General features: G+C 38.1%; 1 long non-coding RNA gene across 1 annotated transcript; it reads left to right on the forward strand.

Annotated features, from left to right (window-relative positions):
* The first annotated feature begins 2,065 nt into the window (after positions 1 to 2,065).
* On the forward strand, positions 2,066 to 5,362 carry LOC141614935 (uncharacterized). Its single transcript, XR_012529482.1, has 3 exons — positions 2,066 to 2,218; positions 2,318 to 2,385; positions 4,953 to 5,362. It is a non-coding gene; the product is annotated as an uncharacterized LOC141614935 (long non-coding RNA).
* Positions 5,363 to 18,451: the final 13,089 nt, after the last annotated feature.

The raw sequence follows: 18,451 nt of genomic DNA on the forward strand, positions 1-18,451 counted from the left end.
CCTAACACACACCACACACTCAAGCCTCGAAGAACCACTACATGAATTACCGAACACACAACATGCACCAACACGACCAACTCGACTATCGTTTATACTACTACATCGAACTATGCAGACACGCATTAACGTAACTACGAGACTATACTTTCACTGGCCAACAATTTCCAACACAAAACATGCAACACAACGGTCCTATCCCAGATTCACAGCAATGTATGATTCATAGCCGCACAACGCAAAACCACTGATGGCAACCCCGCTACTGCTCATGACAACATATTCTCAGGATAACATAACGAATGATTACTGAAAAAAAATATGGTATAACGACATGTCATCTCGTTCGACAATTATTCACTCTCACTTCATTATACAATTCCTACAACAAAACTATTAACACAATTATGAACTCATGCTTTAAATGTAACAGAAATACTATGAACATCGCAAACATACTGCAAAATTGTTATAATTACGACATTTTCCCTTTGTGACATTACTCTTCCCCTCTAAAAAGGAACTTCGTCCCCGAAGTTCACCATCAAACGACTTTTTTTATTTGTTCCACCAATTGATATTACTAGTAGCAATTAGACGACTAAACATGTATCTTGACATTACTCAATTAAATTATATACTCATAGGCCATTAAAACGTATTGCACACAACAAAATAAACTATTACAATCTAGCATTCATGTCCTTTACTACTTGGCTATACTATTATACTAGATATACACACAATTATAGCATTTCCCATTACATACCTGACACGGCTTGCTACGGTATATAACATCATATAAATATCACCAAAATCCAGTATATATGTTAACCATTACTCGACTCCGATTTATGACCATCACGATATTTCCTTGACATTACCCAACCGTGACATATATAGGTTATACACATAGATGAATACATGCATTGATGCATTAACTAACATTACTGAAGATTACCATCAAAACTGAGCGTAAACTACCACATACCTATTCACCTAGTCACTTTTGATGTTAAACCATTATATAAAGCACCCATAGCAAGTAGGAATATAATAACAAACAAAATTGCACGATTCACAAAAACTTCTAAATAAAAACTCGCTGTAACAGTGCTACTCGATCGAGTTGGTCAGGCACTCGATCGAGTAAGGTTTACTCGTTCGAGTTGGTCAGCTACTCGATCAAGTAACCCGAGATCATACCTCTTTCCAAATTCCAATCCTGCAGGCACTCGAACTAGTGAGGGGCACTCGATCGAGTGTCCACAGGTCGTCAGCCCCTCAAAATCCCCATTATGCTACAAAGAATCTCATAACTTGAGTCAGAAATGCCCTTCCGACTAAAAATTCCTGCATACAAGTCTAACATAGTTTACCAAATACGGCCTTATGGCCAAGGATACAAACCAAGTTCAGAAAAGTACCAACCGAAACAAACTAATATCCATCATCAACTACCAATATAAAAGAAAGAAATGGAGTATCATCACTCCTCCTGCTGCTGCTCATCCATCACTGCATCCTCATCACCACCGCCACCCGAAGTACCTGCTCCTGACACACCATGTGTAACACCCGCGAATTTCCACTTTTAACATTTAAAATTTATTAAACCGTTTGATTACTTTATTTTATATTTTTGAATTATTCAATTTAGATCATTTTATTTCAAACACGATTTTTATAAAAGTAATATATAAAAAGCTCATTTATATAAAAATACGTATTATTAATTTGTATTTTTAAGACATAATTTATATAAGAATATATGTATACGTATTTTTGGTCAGACCCAATAATAGTGACAGTAAAAATAGTAATCTTCGTCTTAATTTTCGTCTAGCTATAGACCGTCACATTTCCACTTGTGAGACTAATCTTTCTCGACCTATCCTATATTGACAACACACTCACCTACCCTCTTACACTCTACCCTTTTTAAATAATTCTTATATTCTTATATTCTTATTATTAATATTATTAATATTAATATTATTATTATTATTAATTATTATTATTATCTACGTCCCCACCCCCCCTCTTCACTTCCCTTTCTTTTTCCTTCTTTGTTTTCACACGCAGCAAAGCAGCAACAACAATGGAACAATCCCCATTTTTATCCCGGCCTTAAAACCGAGATCCCGACTTCGTTTCTCAACCTTTTCCTCTAATTTTTGTACCACTCTCCTCCTTACTTCCTCCTCCATCTTTCAAGGTAATAAAGTCTCATTTTTGTGACGGTTTCGTTTTTCGCCGTCTTATAAATGTTTCAATTTTTGCCTCAATCCTTTCTTTTTCTTGCTCCTTGATAAAGGTTTCGAAGACCCGGTGGAAGAGTCAAGCTTTGGGGACTGTTTATTCAAAGAATAAGGAGCGTTTAAGGTAACGGTGATAGGTTACTCGACAAAAATGTCGAAATTCCGTCTTATATGTCGTTTTATAGGCTCTTATTGAATAAAGTTTGATTCTTGGTGTTTTTGTCATTTGTAAGTTAATCTCCATCTCAGAATGACGTTTGATATGGGTTCGTTTTATGCGGCTTAGGTGGACCGTTCCACATGATTTTCGAGTATTGGGAGGGTGAGTGTGACGATTGTTATTCGTGTTCTAGTTGCGTTTTGGTTCCGCCTCAAAATTGTCTTCCATGCCATCTTAATCGTGACAGGATCTGGACTATTTTTATGCTCCGTTTAGGTGTCTTTTTTTGGGTTGCGTGATAGACATTGCAATTGCCGAGTTTAAACCAAGCTGTTTATTTGGTAATTTATGTCACTTGCCACTTCAAACTTTAAAGGTAACACTGTAACACTAAGTCCTGTCACGCACAAGGCAATATGCTAAAACATACTCCGTACTACTTTCAGAATTTATTCACCTACTGTCGGTTTTTGAGTCGATTTTGTTCGAGTTTTACTTACCCGTTTTGAGAAAAGTTGGTATCTTTGGATTTTTGGTGAAGTGGGTAATCATGTTGGGTAATTTGTTTGGATGAATACTACCATTTCCATGCTTAAAATTTCGTCTTAAGACCGTCACAAATGAACTTTATAAGTTGTGAAAATGGACCTTGTCAAGCAGTTTTCGCGGGCTGTTTTAACGGGTTTCTTTATGTTAAATTGAACCAACTTCCTTGCTACTGTCTCAAGTGCATATACATGTTTGGATTGGGTCTTTTGTTTGGGTGAAATCCGTCTTGGTTTGGCCTAGGAAACCGTCCTAAGACGGCTGGACAGTAGGGATTGACTGCGTCTTTTTGTGCTTTGTATTGTGTGGTTTGCTGTTGGCTGTTCTGTACAGGGGCTGTGGCCAGGTCTTGCAGGCCGTGGCTGAGCCATGGCTGGTGTGCGGCCAGGCCGTAGTTGGGCAGGTGCCGGTCACGGCTAGGCCGTAGCCCCGGTTGCATTAAATTTTATCCGTGAAATATAAGAAAGATAGCATGACTACATGAGAGTGGTGGACTTGCGGTGAAGTAAAGTAGGAAGTAGCCAGGTTAATTATGTTCTACCAAAAAATAGTTCTTCGTATTTGTTTCTTTCCAAGAACACTATAATTTGGTTTTAAACCCAATTATATTGGCTCCTATAATATCATTTAAGGACAACTTAATTAATTAATTTGAATTTCCGTCACATGATTTATGTATCTTAAATTCATTATTTGCCGTTTATTTATATACTTCTCACATGAATCGTAAATGTGGAATTTATTATTTAATCAAGTCAAAATTTGATGAAATGTCTTATTTGCCTATAATATGAATTTTTAATCCGTTTATTCTCATTTATTTATTTTATTTCAAATACGAGTTAATTATTCTACTTGTTTAATTAAATTGAGTCATTTATAATTGAATGCTTGTTTTGCTTATTATAAATGGTTCATTTCTGTCTGTTTACATTTTTATTCAAGTGACAAATATTGAGGAAATGGGTTACATATTCATATTCATGATTATGATGTGGCATTAAATGTCTCACTTGGATTATCATCGGTTCATTACTTTTAGTAGTCTCTTTCCAAGTTGATTCGTATCGCTTGGTTGAGTCGTATTCTTGATAATGCCTTTATGCTATACCGTATTGCTTGACTTATCTTTACGCCTCCTTCGGACTGTCCTGCCGATTGTGGGTTTAGCTCATATCTTCCGCCTCTTTCTGATCCGTCTGCCGATTGTGGGTTCTCGATTTCCGATTTAGGGTTCGGGTCTTGGATGCGGACTGTCCCGCCGCATGTCGAATCGGGAAGCGTGTCTTTGTCCCGAGAGTCTCGGCGATTTAGACTAGGACCGAGTCTTGGGAGTACCATTGTCGTCCTACCAGGGGAATTATATATTGATATATGAGTAGTAAAGGTCTTGCTTGGTTATAGATATTGGTATTTGTCTTTCATGTGTTGTTTGACTTGGTCCAATCGGATACTAGGGGTGAGCTATAAGCCCTCTAGTTGCGATGTGATCGTCGGGATTGATGTTCCCATCCGTTCTTATGGTGAGATGCAAGCCATAAGTATGAATGTGACATTAGTAGTCACGTCTCGTACAATGTTTGTTAAGTGGTTTTCCAAATAATGGCTACAGTTTCTATTCTTGTAATTTGCATTGGTTGATCCGTTACTTAACTGCTTCACATGATTCAGATTCCAATCTCATATCTAAGTTGTAATTCTTTGAAATGCGTGCTTTTGCATGAATGACCGTATTCTTATCTTTCATGTTATTTGATTGTCTCACATGAATAGTTGAATCTTTATTATGCTAAGGTTGGTCTATCTTGTTCTATCTCATTTAATTGCCATGTTTATATATAAACTTGATATTCATGCCTTTCGTAAGTATCTTATCTGACTTACCTGTTTTAGTTCTTTGTTATGTTCGTTTTGACATTTTGTGGCTGGGAGAACCTTGAGTTACTCCCCACTGACTGTGGCGTTCATGTTTACATGAATGACAGGTATTAGTTGGTGCATCTATGGGGTGAAGACATGTGTGAGCTAGCGAGCACTTTGGCCTAGTAGTTGGTTTATTAGGATTGTTTAGACTCACCTTTTATTGTATTGTCATTCGAGGGATATATTTTCCCTCACATTTGACTATCACGTTTGTATAATTTAATCTTTATTTCCGCATTCTTTATTTATGTTTTGAATTTTAATGAACCCGCGCTTTAAATTTGAAAAGTTTCAAAAATTTCCTATTTTTCCTCTTGAATTTATAAGTTATGTTTTCGCGTTTTCGCGGGGTGTCACAGTTGGTATCAGAGCCTATGTTACTCCCGATGCACACACGTGTACCCCAAATTTAAATTGAACTTGACCTTGAATAATAAATGAGAGATGGGTAGACTTAAGGACCTAAGGTGGTAGTCTGTAGTGTGTTTGCTCTTTGTTAGGTTCTAACATGTTTGTTGATTGTCATTTAATAATTGTTGTGCCCAATGACTGTGAGTACCCACATGAAGATCAAGATTTGGTGCCTATTGCCGGGAATTGAAGATTTGTTCAACCTTTGAAGAATGATTCTACTTCCTCGAAGATGTTTCCTATTCTTTGTGTACCTTGCTCTGTTCTTCACTTCTTAATGCTTATTCCTTCTTCTAAATCCTCTTTTCTTTTTCCTTGTAAGTCACTCTTGTATTTTCTAACTTGTCCTTTGTTCCTTGCTTATCCTTCCTTAACGCCTTTTGATAGTACTCTTTCTTTTGAGGAATGTTGACCTTGGTTGGAAAACTTGACTTTTGAGGAGATTGTTGTGTTTAACCCATAACCCTGGTTTTGAGAGGTTGTGGTGTTAGAAATACTTAGGTAGTGTGATGAGACATACTTGATGGTTCTTATACCTAGTTCCTTGATAAAGTGAGTATAATTGAATGATGGATTTGAGGATGTAGGATTAACTAAGTAAGTTGAGTTTACGATTGGCTTTCGTAACCACTTTGGACATGAGAGTTTGCTAATGTATATGTTACCATATGAGAGATGCTAATTGTGGGATTATTAGTTAGTCGAGGTGAGTGATCTTGATGACTACTTGAGATATGGTATGAAAGTGAGACTAAACTACATGGTTGGGAAGTCTTAGCGCTTGTTTTGGTAACTAGAAAGGATAATGGTATGGTTGTTGCCAATTGTTAAGTTAAAGGACATAGTTTCAATTTATGGTGTTAGAATGAGAATATATGAGGTAGTACAGTGTTGTTACAACTAAGATCTTGTCTCTTGGGAACTCGATGGTAAGTAAGTTTTAGGATATCGGATTTGAAAGAATACACCTTGAGATGTTGATGACCATACGGGATTGGTGATGTGATTTGATACTAGTTGGCTCTGAGAGAGATTTAGTGTCAAGAAGTCTTTGTTAACCTTGTGGAATATTTGAGAAATCTTTCGAGGGAATTTAGAGCTTGGAATGAGGATCCTTGATTTAGGATTTTACCCTTTTGGGAAACCCGTTCTTTGATCTATTTAAAATTTCTCGGTGAAAGTTTAATGTTATATTTTCGGGAATTTGACTCCCTTTTGTGTTTAAAAGTGAAACCTTTATCTCTATATTGGATTTTGCAAAAGAAAAGTTGAGTGAATTACCTTTTCTTTTGATTTTAACGTTGATCGGATGTTAGAACTCGTTATTGGAGACGTTTGATAACTTGTTCTACGCTTGTCGGCGAATTAATTTTGTTTTGATTCTGTCTTTAACTTGGAAAGTAGGCGTTCTTGTGTGCACGACAAGAGCAATTTTGTTCCATGAATGAGACTTACACTTTCGAGAACTCTTCATTAATGTTTTTGAAAACATTTTGATTTTTATACCAATGATTTACCTTTCGACCTGCTTTTGTCGGAAAATTTTATTTGAAGTTTTTGAAAGAATTTTAATTCTTACGATAAGTAACCTTTTGAATTTTTTGGTTACTGATTCCAAAATTCCAGTTTTATTTTATATAACCTTTCATTTCTACTTTCAAGTTTCGAGGACGAAACTTTTTAAAAGATGGGGTGATTGTAACACCCGCGAATTTCCACTTTTAACATTTAAAATTTATTAAACCGTTTGATTACTTTATTTTATATTTTTGAATTATTCAATTTAATTCATTTTATTTCAAACACGATTTTTATAAAAGTAATATATATAAAAGATCATTTATATAAAAATACGTATTATTAAATTGTATTTTTAAGACATAATTTATATAAGAATATATGTATACGTATTTTTGGTCGGACCCAATAATAGTGACAGTAAAAATAGTAATCTCCGTCTTAATTTTCGTCTAGCTATAGACCGTCACATTTCCACTTGTGAGACTAATCTTTCTCGACCTATCCTATATTGACAACACACTCACCTACCCTCTTACACTCTACCCTTTTTAAATAATTCTTATATTCTTATATTCTTATTATTAATATTATTAATATTAATATTATTATTATTATTATTAATTATTATTATTATCTACGTCCCCACCCCCCCTCTTCACTCCCCTTTCTTTTTCCTTATTTGTTTTCACACGCAGCAAAGCAGCAACAACAATGGAACAATCCCCATTTTTATCCCGACCTTAAAACCGAGATCCCGACTTCGTTTCTCAACCTTTTCCTCTAATTTTTGTACCACTCTTCTCCTTACTTCCTCCTCCATCTTTCAAGGTAATAAAGTCTCATTTTTGTGACGGTTTCGTTTTTCGCCGTCTTATAAAAGTTTCAAATTTTGCCTCAATCCTTTCTTTTTCTTGCTCCTTGATAAAGGTTTCGAAGACCCGGTGGAAGAGTCAAGCTTTGGGGACTGTTTATTCAAAGAATAAGGAGCGTTTAAGGTAACGGTGATAGGTTACTCGACAAAAATGTCGAAATTCCGTCTTATATGTCGTTTTATAGGCTCTTATTGAATAAGTTTGATTCTTGGTGTTTTTGTCATTTGTAAGTTAATCTCCATCTCAGAATGACGTTTGATATGGGTTCGTTTTATGCGGCTTAGGTGGACTGTTCCACATGATTTTTCAGTATTGGGAGGGTGAGTGTGACGGTTGTTATTCGTGTTCTAGTTGCGTTTTGGTTCCGCCTCAAACTTGTCTTCAATGCCATCTTAATCGTGACTAGATCTGGACTATTTTTATGCTCCGTTTAGGTGTCTTTTTTTGGGTTGAGTGATAAGACATTGCAATGAACCCGCCTAGTAGTTGGTTTATTAGGATTGTTTAGACTCACCTTTTATTGTATTGTCATTCGAGGGATATATTTTCCCTCACCTTTGACTATCACGTTTGTATAATTTAATCTTTATTTCCGCATTCTTTATTTATGTTTTGAATTTTAATGAACCCGCGCTTTAAATTTGAAAAGTTTCAAAAATTTCCTATTTTTCCTCTTGAATTGATAAGTTATGTTTTCGCGTTTTCGAGGGGTGTCACACCATGTCCCGATTCACCACCGGCTCCAGCATCTGGTCGCACGTACCAAGGGGTCAAACCACCGTAAGGGTACGCCTGAGGCTCTCCCCAAGTAGACATGTCCACCCCATAAGAGTGGAAAACCCCGCTGCTGTCCCCGACTCCCCTCCACTAAACCGGATGAGGTCCCGAGGTCCCAATACCCTGAAGATACGCCATCTCATGCAAGTTCCGGATCGTCAAGGTAGAGGACACTCTCTCGGCAAGGTAGCTCTCATGCATCTCCGGGGTATCAAAAGAAGCGTAAACAGGAAATAGATACTGTGGTGGTACCGGCTGCTGTGGCTGAGTCTCAGCCACTCTCTCTCGCACTCGACGTGGCCCTCTCCCCATCCTAGGTCGATCCTCCTCAGCCCTCAGGTTCTCCTCCTTCCTCGGCTCAGGCATGACTCGGAGGATCTTCGGGTCAATGAAATACGTCTGCCTCGCAGGACGCGCATCCTCCTCCTCCTCCTCCTCGTCAGAATCGGCAGATATAACTGCCACAGGTAAAGGCTCTGTCGGTGAGAGGTGCTCAGGAGCTGGTATCTTCATCCAACTCATGCCCCACACCCTCCACGCTAAACTGCCATTCTCCAAGGTTCTCAACCATTTCAGGTCGAGGAAGTAAGCTCTGTCCAAGGTAGGTACCGGGGTGGCTAAAGGGGTGTAGGCCGGATAAGCCTCAAAGGAAGTTAGCTTCTCAGCTAAACGTGTGGCAATGGCACCACAACTCAGGATCCTAGTGTCAGACGAGGCCATCAAAGCTAGACTGGCACACACTATGGCGGGAGTACTAAAGGTCACTCTCTCAGTCCGCTCGGGGTTAAGGTACGCCATCAGAAGCATCAACTCATGTGAGTTCAACTTACTCACATCCGATCTCTCGTAGAGGAGACACGACAAAGCACGAAGAAAGATCTTCAAAGTGACATGTTGCACATCATTGATCAACATGTTACTAGCAGTGGGAGCCGATTTCCCGGTGATACAAGGCATAAGACTGCAAACCCCACACTCGGTCGGTATGTCACGAAGGGCTCCCTTGGCAGGCTTAGCCAAGCCAAGGTGAGAAGCAAAAAAGTCCATGGTCAAGACAAAGCTGGTGTTCATGAGGCGGAACTCCACAGTTTGTTCCACTGGCTCGTATTTAAACGAGCTCATGAACTCGAAGGTCAGAAAGGCATACGAATGCTTTCGTAGGCGATATAGTCCGGTCAACCCCAAGGTCTCAAAGATGTGTCTGACATCAGTTTCAATACCCAGATCATCCTAAAGGGTCATGTCAATGCAGCGGGTCGGTCTCATCTTACGAGTCTGTAAAGCCACAAACTTTTTTCTTTGTGTGAAATCCACAAATACCACAGACGGGTATTCGGGTACAGCCGGGACTACCGGTCCACTCCCCTCCCCAATTTCGGGCTCGAAGCCCTACCCTCTTCTCTGTCCCGGTCCCCACTGTACGTCTCGGCATCTGTTTCAGCATACAATTTCAATATACACCCACACATATACTAGAAAACCACATAGAACATACGTGTATTATCATCTAACGAAATAGCTAAGTACACACTTTCACCAACAATCCAAAAATTATAAGCAAAATTCTCAATTCTTAGAAATCAGACGGTCTCTATAGCTGTAAAATTTTTGACATATTTAGCATGAATTAACTTAACCACTACTAATTTTACGACTCCAACCTTCAAAACATCTTCACATACAACCCAATTTCACAATAACATGAGACGAATTTCCCATTGGGGCACTTTTAAGACGGAGTTTTTAGACAAATTTTTGGGTGAAAATCATCAAAATCAACTCTAGACATGATATATACAACATACATTGCTCAATTTCCCCCCTTTCATATGCAAAAGACAACCAAAATTCAATTTAATTTTCCAAACCCTAGAAATTTCGAGACATCTTTTTCCCCAATTTGATTCGATTTTTATATAGCTAACATCAATACTTAACATATTGAAACACATAGATCATGTTACAACAACTACAAGCATGGTTTTATGCATATAAATCGAATTTTCACCACACATCAACTACCTACATGTTTCTAGTGAATTAAAATCATCAAAATAAGACAAGCATTCATACCTTGATTGATTGATAAGCAAGGAAAACGAGTTAAGCAAATGAAACACCAAAGTTTAAGCACCCAACAACAGGGATCCAAGTAAAGATAAAAGTTTAGAGAGATTTAGGGTTTTGGTCGAATGAAGAAAGAAGAAAGAAAAGAATAGGATTCACGGGTTTTGAATCCCGTGTCTTCCCGGTACTGTTCACTTACTCGATCGAGTAAGTAGGCTACTCGATCGAGTGGCCTCCACTCGATCGAGTTGGAGCTTTACTCGATCGAGTTTCCGCTGGCAGATCCAATTTCCTCGATTTTATAACTCCTAAACTAGATCGAATAGGGTCTACTCGATCTAGTAGGCACTCATACTCGGTCAAGTACGACTAGGTATACGGTCAACAATTACGAGTCTAAATAAAATCCTTGCAAAACAGCAACGCGTGTCGATTGCAAAATAACTTTGGAAACCGTCACAGATTATTATACTCATTCACGTAGTATACTACTACACAAGCTCAAAACATATATCCTTGCAAACACATTACTCCACTAAACACATTCGTTTTATTTTATGACAACCGTTAACCAATTAAATGTTTAATCTCTTAGTTTTTATCACGCACATTTTCACACATAATCCTCCTATTTCTACTCATACAATTGTGACTATAACAAAGAAGTTCCAATCACGCACTTGTATCTTTGACAATATAACCACTAATCATATCACTCTAAGCATTCCTCTAACCACTCAACCATTACTTGCCTTTCAAATTTACTAGAAATTTAACTATACCACAACATATACAAACTAGTTTACTCAACTTGATCATGTCACATGCGGAAGCATTCAACCAACCATCTATCATATTCATCCAATACTATTTTGATAATCATCACCACAAATCCAAAACTTATAAATTATCAGTATTACTACACATACAAGGCTCACAAGTTTATTATATGGACTACTAACACCAACTATTCGGAACAATCGTTACCATCACTACATCATACCCACTGTCATGTACTACGAGATTTCCACCACTTCCACTACTTTCATGCACCTCCATATCTAATGATACATATTATTATCAACAGAGACTTCATCGCAACTAATGCTATCATACCCACTATTCACACAACTATTTCTAACATAACCACTATACACACTAGGCACATAATTACGACTCAACTTTTCCTTACCCAGTGACTGGTTTAAGCATAATGGGGCCATGATTTTGAGATGAGGGCCCCTACTCACCCAAAATCTAGCATCGGCTGGGGCTCCCAATATACATACACCAAGTTCATTTTATTAGACTCACTACATTCGTTAGGCTCATTTGTTACAGGTTCCAAAATCGTCGCTCTGATACCACTTTGTGACACCCCCATATACCAAGGAGCCTTAACAAGACCTTCCCTAGCATATAAAAGCGTTACCATCTCGATTACCCGAGGAAAGTAATAATCAAAAGTCGATAAAAGAACATTTACAATTGTTACAATTGATCTAACCAAACTACTAAAACAAAAGATACAACTCAATATCCTTATGTGAACTATCTCTAGTGTAAGTAGCAAAAGACCCATCCCTGCCAAGACTCCAGCTATCATCCAAGACCTCACCTGAAAGACCGACTGCTCACCATAAGGGATCATGGCAGACACAACAGAACAAACAAAGGCAAACCACACAAGGTCAGCAGCTGAGGCAACACATTAACAACCACAGACACTACACAAGTACACAAAACACACACACACCACATCTCCGATCAATCACCGTCACCGACTGTCCACTGGACCAGCCCTGCCAGTGGGGGACCGCAGCCGTTCTCACCTAAGCCCCGCTCATTATACTGAGCGATAACCCTGTCCCATTAATGTGCACATCCCCTCCCGTGGCGGGTTCCACGGAGGGCGAAACTAGGGCGTGAAGCCACTCCCGCAAGTGACTCCACTCAGCCGAGGACGCACCTCGAGAACCATAGACAATCATTCACAATCAGCTGCACCACAACAACAACAAACGAAACAACACAACACCAACTGATTACCATAATCAATCAACCACACTGACACTACAATCAACACAACACAACAACCGACACACTAAACAACCAACAGAAACTGAGTAGGCGAACCTACCTTTAGCCAACCGCAGCGATTCCTTGTTCAATCATATGACATCGACCAAGCAAGAAAAACCCCTATACAAAAAGTACACAAGCCTATTACTATCACCACAACCCTACAAGGAACAACAATGACAAAGATGATGATGATGACATACCTACGCATCGTATATTGGCGTCAAGACCGCTACCCGACTTAAGCACCCTATCCCCAAGTCACAAGCATCCTCAAAGGCTCTCATGGAAGGAATTATGGTGAAGGAAATGAGGTAAGGCGACATCTAGGTCTGAAGGAAAGAGGCGGAAATGATTTGCGATTCTATCAAAACACGATTATAAACCCTCGCTGTAAAGACGCTACTCGATCGAGTAACCAACCAACTCGATCGAGTGGCCCCTACTCGATCGAGTACCCAAGCTACTCGATCGAGTAGCCTCGACTAGATCGAGTACCACTCATCCCAAGGCCTATCACGACATGAGGCATCTCTTGCACGAATTCCCAAAGGCTATCACATGCCCGTAAGGTCGGTCAACGTTGGTCAACGGGTCCCTAAAAGGACGGGTATTACAGATTTGCAGCGACGAGGTAAAAAGGCCTCTGCCTTGAAAACTATTTCGGCTCGACCGTAGTGGCGACCAACAAATGCTGGTAATTCCCCAAGGTTTAACACTGCAGCACCCGGACTCGCCCACGCAAGGCTAGAGACTATAAGCTTTGGAACGGTAGCAAAAACAGTACCCATAAACGTTTTAGAACAAAGAAAGAATCAAAATGCTCCATAAATCAACAACCAAGCAATCAAACAGATTCCTTAAAAATCCAGCACCTATATGAACATATTAACAAATATAATCCTACTCGATCCTTAATCAATTGCCCAATTATACGATAATCCCCAATCCTCCCAAATTCTAGAGTTCGGTTTCATAAGACTCAACAACATAAGAAATTCCCCAATTTCTTGGTCAAAACTAAAGAACTCAAGAACATGGGAAGAAATCTCCAATCCTTTGTGTACATCCCCATCAGGATGATTAGAATAAAAGTAGATAACATAAACTTAGAATCTAGATGAAAGTTTGAAGAAAATATACCAAAAGATGATCTTAGGAAAAGATGAATCCTTGCTAACTCCCCAAAATCTCTCTCTAGAGATGTAAAGAAGCCAATAATAAGGAGTAATAAGGTGTTTGGGTGAGGTTCTTGATAACGGGTGATAATGGCTCCACATGGAGTATTTATAAGAAGCCCAAAACGCTAAGTTTAAAACAAAATAAAACCGAGTGAACTTCCTGAAGAACTCGACTCGACCGAGTAAGTTACTCAATCCATCGAGTAACTCACTCACTCAGTCGAGGAAGTTACCCACAGAGTCAGTTACCAATTATTATCCGAGTAAGTTACCACTTGGCCGAGTAAGTTACCACTCGATCGAGTAGGTCGATCACAGAGTATATAAGTTGCCCACATTAAGTTGCCCACTCGGTCGGGTACCCTCTTATACTCGGCGGAGTCGCTTCAAGAATTACGGAGTATTACAATTTTCCCTAGTTGAAATGAAATTCCTCCTCGAAATTCGCACACATACCTTATTACCAACAACACGACCTGATAATGTAATACTCAGCCCCGCTCGTAACCAACCCTTAGTCTCATAGTGACAACACCAAGTTGACTATACAAATCATTGATACCCATAGTATTCAACTAAGAACGATAAAACTAGTAAAATTTCCCAAAATTTCTATGGTGTTACATTCCATCCCCTAAAAACAAGGTTACGTCCATGAAGCCTAAGTCATACAAGATTGAACAAGTGCAGGTGATGCTCTATATTAGCATCCTCTGTCCCTATTTATCTTCATTTACTCAATGGTTTACCCATCTCAAATTCTCAAAAGTACCCACAAGATGATAACATTGCATTCCAATTGCCTTAATGATCCATAATTATCTTTGTTTCCGTATTAGTAATACAATCTAGTTTGATACCGCTTGACAACACGCATGCCACTATACAAATTCCATACTTGTAATACACTGTCATATAATCACCCTTGTGTCGTCGATATTCATCGTACGACTTTTCGATAACAAGTACTACCAAAGTACCTTGAAGTTACGTTCACTTAACAAGACATAGCGCCTAACTAGGGCGCGACATTCTATCTCCTTCTTAAATAATTTGCCCTAAATTTCGCAAATACAAAATTTATAAGGTTACGCTGCAAAACCATACCAACACTTTTCAACAACATTACCTGCGATAAAATTACTTTAATAACACTCCATATTCACACACATCATAACCTTATATTACTTATTACGCAAGGCCACACCACTCACAAGTTAAAGATCAATATAACGATATTAAAAACACGACACGACACCAAACCTTAATGCCTTCCTTAATCATAACACAATAAGTTAGAATTCGTTTCCCGAAACAAACCCTTGTTCTAAAGGCCGATAAACTCCATATTCCTTGCAAAACTTGGACATGGATACTTATAATCGTGATGCCCACACTCCTTCGTCGTCAAGAATAGTAGTCGTCTCACAAATCTACTAAATTAATACTTTCTCAATTTCACCATGTCCAATAACATGCCACAACAGACAACCAATACACCTTAAAGTTCCACCGACTAGAAGTACTGCCCGCCAATGCAACGATCAGACAATCCTGGATTCAATATCTTATAGTTCATCATAATTGCGAATATGAATCTCGGTATCCTAATTATTTCCTTATTTTTCCAAAATCTACCCAATATTAGTCACCCTTGGCATGTTAACCAATCCTCATTCGTCATTTGTAACATCAAACAATTAATAAGTACTTAACCTTAATTACACATCACTCATCATCCATAAGGTTACCTTATACCATCAACTTACTCAATTGAAGATTTTGTATAAGCTAAAATCCCTTCTGAAGAGTCAAGCACGGGAGCACCTAAGAGGGGAGGGGGTGAATTACGTGTCTATTTAAAATTTGAAGTTCAATGAAAGCTTCTTTTAAGACTTTTTAAACACTTTAGACACTACTTAGATGGGAGGAGAAGTTGGTACTTAGAACTATAGAGTTAGAATTAATCAACAACGATTCAACAAGTATAAGTCACAGTATAATCCACAGTGGATTCTGAAATAATATCGAGAGTTAAAGGTGCAGCGAAATTAAAACGTAAATAAACAAAACAAACGATGTTTTTAAAACTGGTTCGGTCACTACTTCGCGACCTACGTCCAACTCAATTTTATTAAACGTCTTAGTAGTAAACTAATACAAGTTAAGACCACCCCAAATAATAAAATAACTCTCCAACCTATTCCGGTTGCTATTTGCTTAAAAGCTACTCCGCTTCCAAGACTCTTGCTTAAAGCTACTCCACAATAAGACTTTTGCTTTGGGCTACTCCGCCAAAAGACTCCATGTTCAAAAGCTACTCTGCTTTGAAGACTTTGTACTTAAGATAACTCTATCGTAAGACTTTGGTTTGGTTCTACCCGATTTGTTACAAGACTGCACTAACTTAATGTTGTTCACACAATGAACGAAACAAATAAAGTTTAAGTACTAACATGGGATCCTTGAACTCGATTGAACAACTAAGTGCAACACAACATAATCGTTAAAAGGCTCAAAGAAAAACAAACTTTCAAAATGTGAATCAATGATAGTTAAGTGATAAACGATTTTGCAAAATTAATTTACTCGATAAAGCAATGTATTTATAATGTCCAAGTAGTGTATACTTCACACATTAAAACATATCACACACCATTAGTTCAAGTGATAAAAATATTGTAAATAGATTGCTTGGGCAACATGCACAAGGCACCAAAATTCTTCATCAAGCAACCAATATTCCTCCTCAAGAAATAGGTGCCTAATAATGTAAGAAATCAGTTTTATACACACACAAATATGGTTTAGTTTTTTCATCAAGTAATGAGTATAAATGGTTGTGGTTATGGGAACCATAAACATTTCCATAAAGGTATAAGTAAACAACCCATTTATAGTAAGTGTCTTATTTACCAAGCGACCTCTTTAGAAAGACATTCAAAGCTCTATTTTCTTTAAAGACATAAAAACATTTTCAGAAAACCATTTGGGAAAGTTGAAAGCATTTTAACAATAGTTAAAGTATTTTCGAAATGTTTCTTTTAAGGACGAGTCAAAAGAAACATGTGACTCCACTGTTGTTTTTAACGCTTAGACATAAAATCGAGTTACTGATCCTCTTACAACACATGACTCTTACACTATTGACAATCTTCATCTTTGATCTTCTTGATAACCTTGAATTGACGATTGGAGCTTCATGTTACATGACTAAAACTTAAGAGACACACAATTAAATAAACAATAAGATTAATTTGTCTTAAGGCATCATCAACACTAGCTTAATGAAATTGGGTCTCAACAATTTCCCCGTTTGATGATGGCAAGACAAAGAAAATTAAGTGTGCCATTCCCTCATAATCCATGGTCAAGGCTAACAAGTAAAAGCATGATCAAAATAAGATGCATAGATACATGGTCATTGTACTTTGGTCAAATTTTTAATTAGCCTAAGTAGAACTTCTAATCGCCAAGTTAACATTATTACGGTGTACGTAAGCCTTAGAGTTATTGGATCACCACCTGCAATTTTAAACAACTTCCCCCTCTTGACATCATCAAGTAGGAAGAACACGTAGTTTAAACAAGGATTAGAGTTATACAAAAAAATATGTTCAACTATAAAAACATAACCAAGATTAGTAAATAATATCACAAACATAAAGCCATGGCAAAAAGAGATTAGAAAAGTTTTTGTTTTGAATTGGCATTAGGCATGGTAGTGATATGGGAAAAGGCTTGGCAAAATATAAGCTAGGCACGGTTTTGAGCAAGAGAGTAATCAACCACTTGTTCGGTTTCCCCATTTCCCACCAACCCGTGAACCATTTAAACAAGTTCTTCGTTTTGGCCCTTCACCTCCTTAAGTTCATTTCGTAAACCTGTAACTTTCAAATGAAGACCTGCAATATCACCCATTTTAGCATGTTGAAGATCCAACAAGTCCCTCACATTCTTGGCGAGATGTGTCAAAGAAGACGAGTTCAAAGAAGATGAGGCCATATCCGAAGCCTTCATATCTGACCAAAGACGAGCAAGTTTACCATCTTGAATTTGCAAGTACATTTGTGACAATACTCCCGAAGTCATAGTGTCACACATGTATTCCGCACCTAAATTAGTTCAGTCAAAAAACTCCATTTTCTCAAGAATAACTAATAACCACATCCCATAAGCCAACACAATGGTGCTATCAACTTTGCGCTTCTCAACAATATTAGCAATATGATCAATGTGAAAAAACATCAAAGCGGGTAGGTTAATTTGAAGGTGTTTAGCATGATGAAAGATAAACCACATGTCTAGCACACCACACATCTCACGGCTATCATTGCATGGTATCAAGGTTCTATAGATGAAATTGAAGAAGAACTGATGATTTATTTTGATTTCTCTAGCCTTAAGTGTAATGGGGGATGAGGCTCTGAGACACAAGAACTTTGTGATGGACAAGGAGCTTATACCATCTATGGTCGGCCAACCACCCTTTGGGAATGAAGACAACCCGGTTGTAGGGACATCGATCATGTTCCCGACGCTCTCAATATTTAGATGCATGGGTTTGTTATTGATCACGACAGTAAGGGTACCTGATTGGACATCAACTTTGACCGTATTATAGAAATGAACAATCTCCGCTAAATAAAC

This window comes from Silene latifolia, chromosome 11 (genome assembly GCF_048544455.1).
Source record: "Silene latifolia isolate original U9 population chromosome 11, ASM4854445v1, whole genome shotgun sequence".
NCBI lineage: Eukaryota > Viridiplantae > Streptophyta > Magnoliopsida > Caryophyllales > Caryophyllaceae > Silene > Silene latifolia.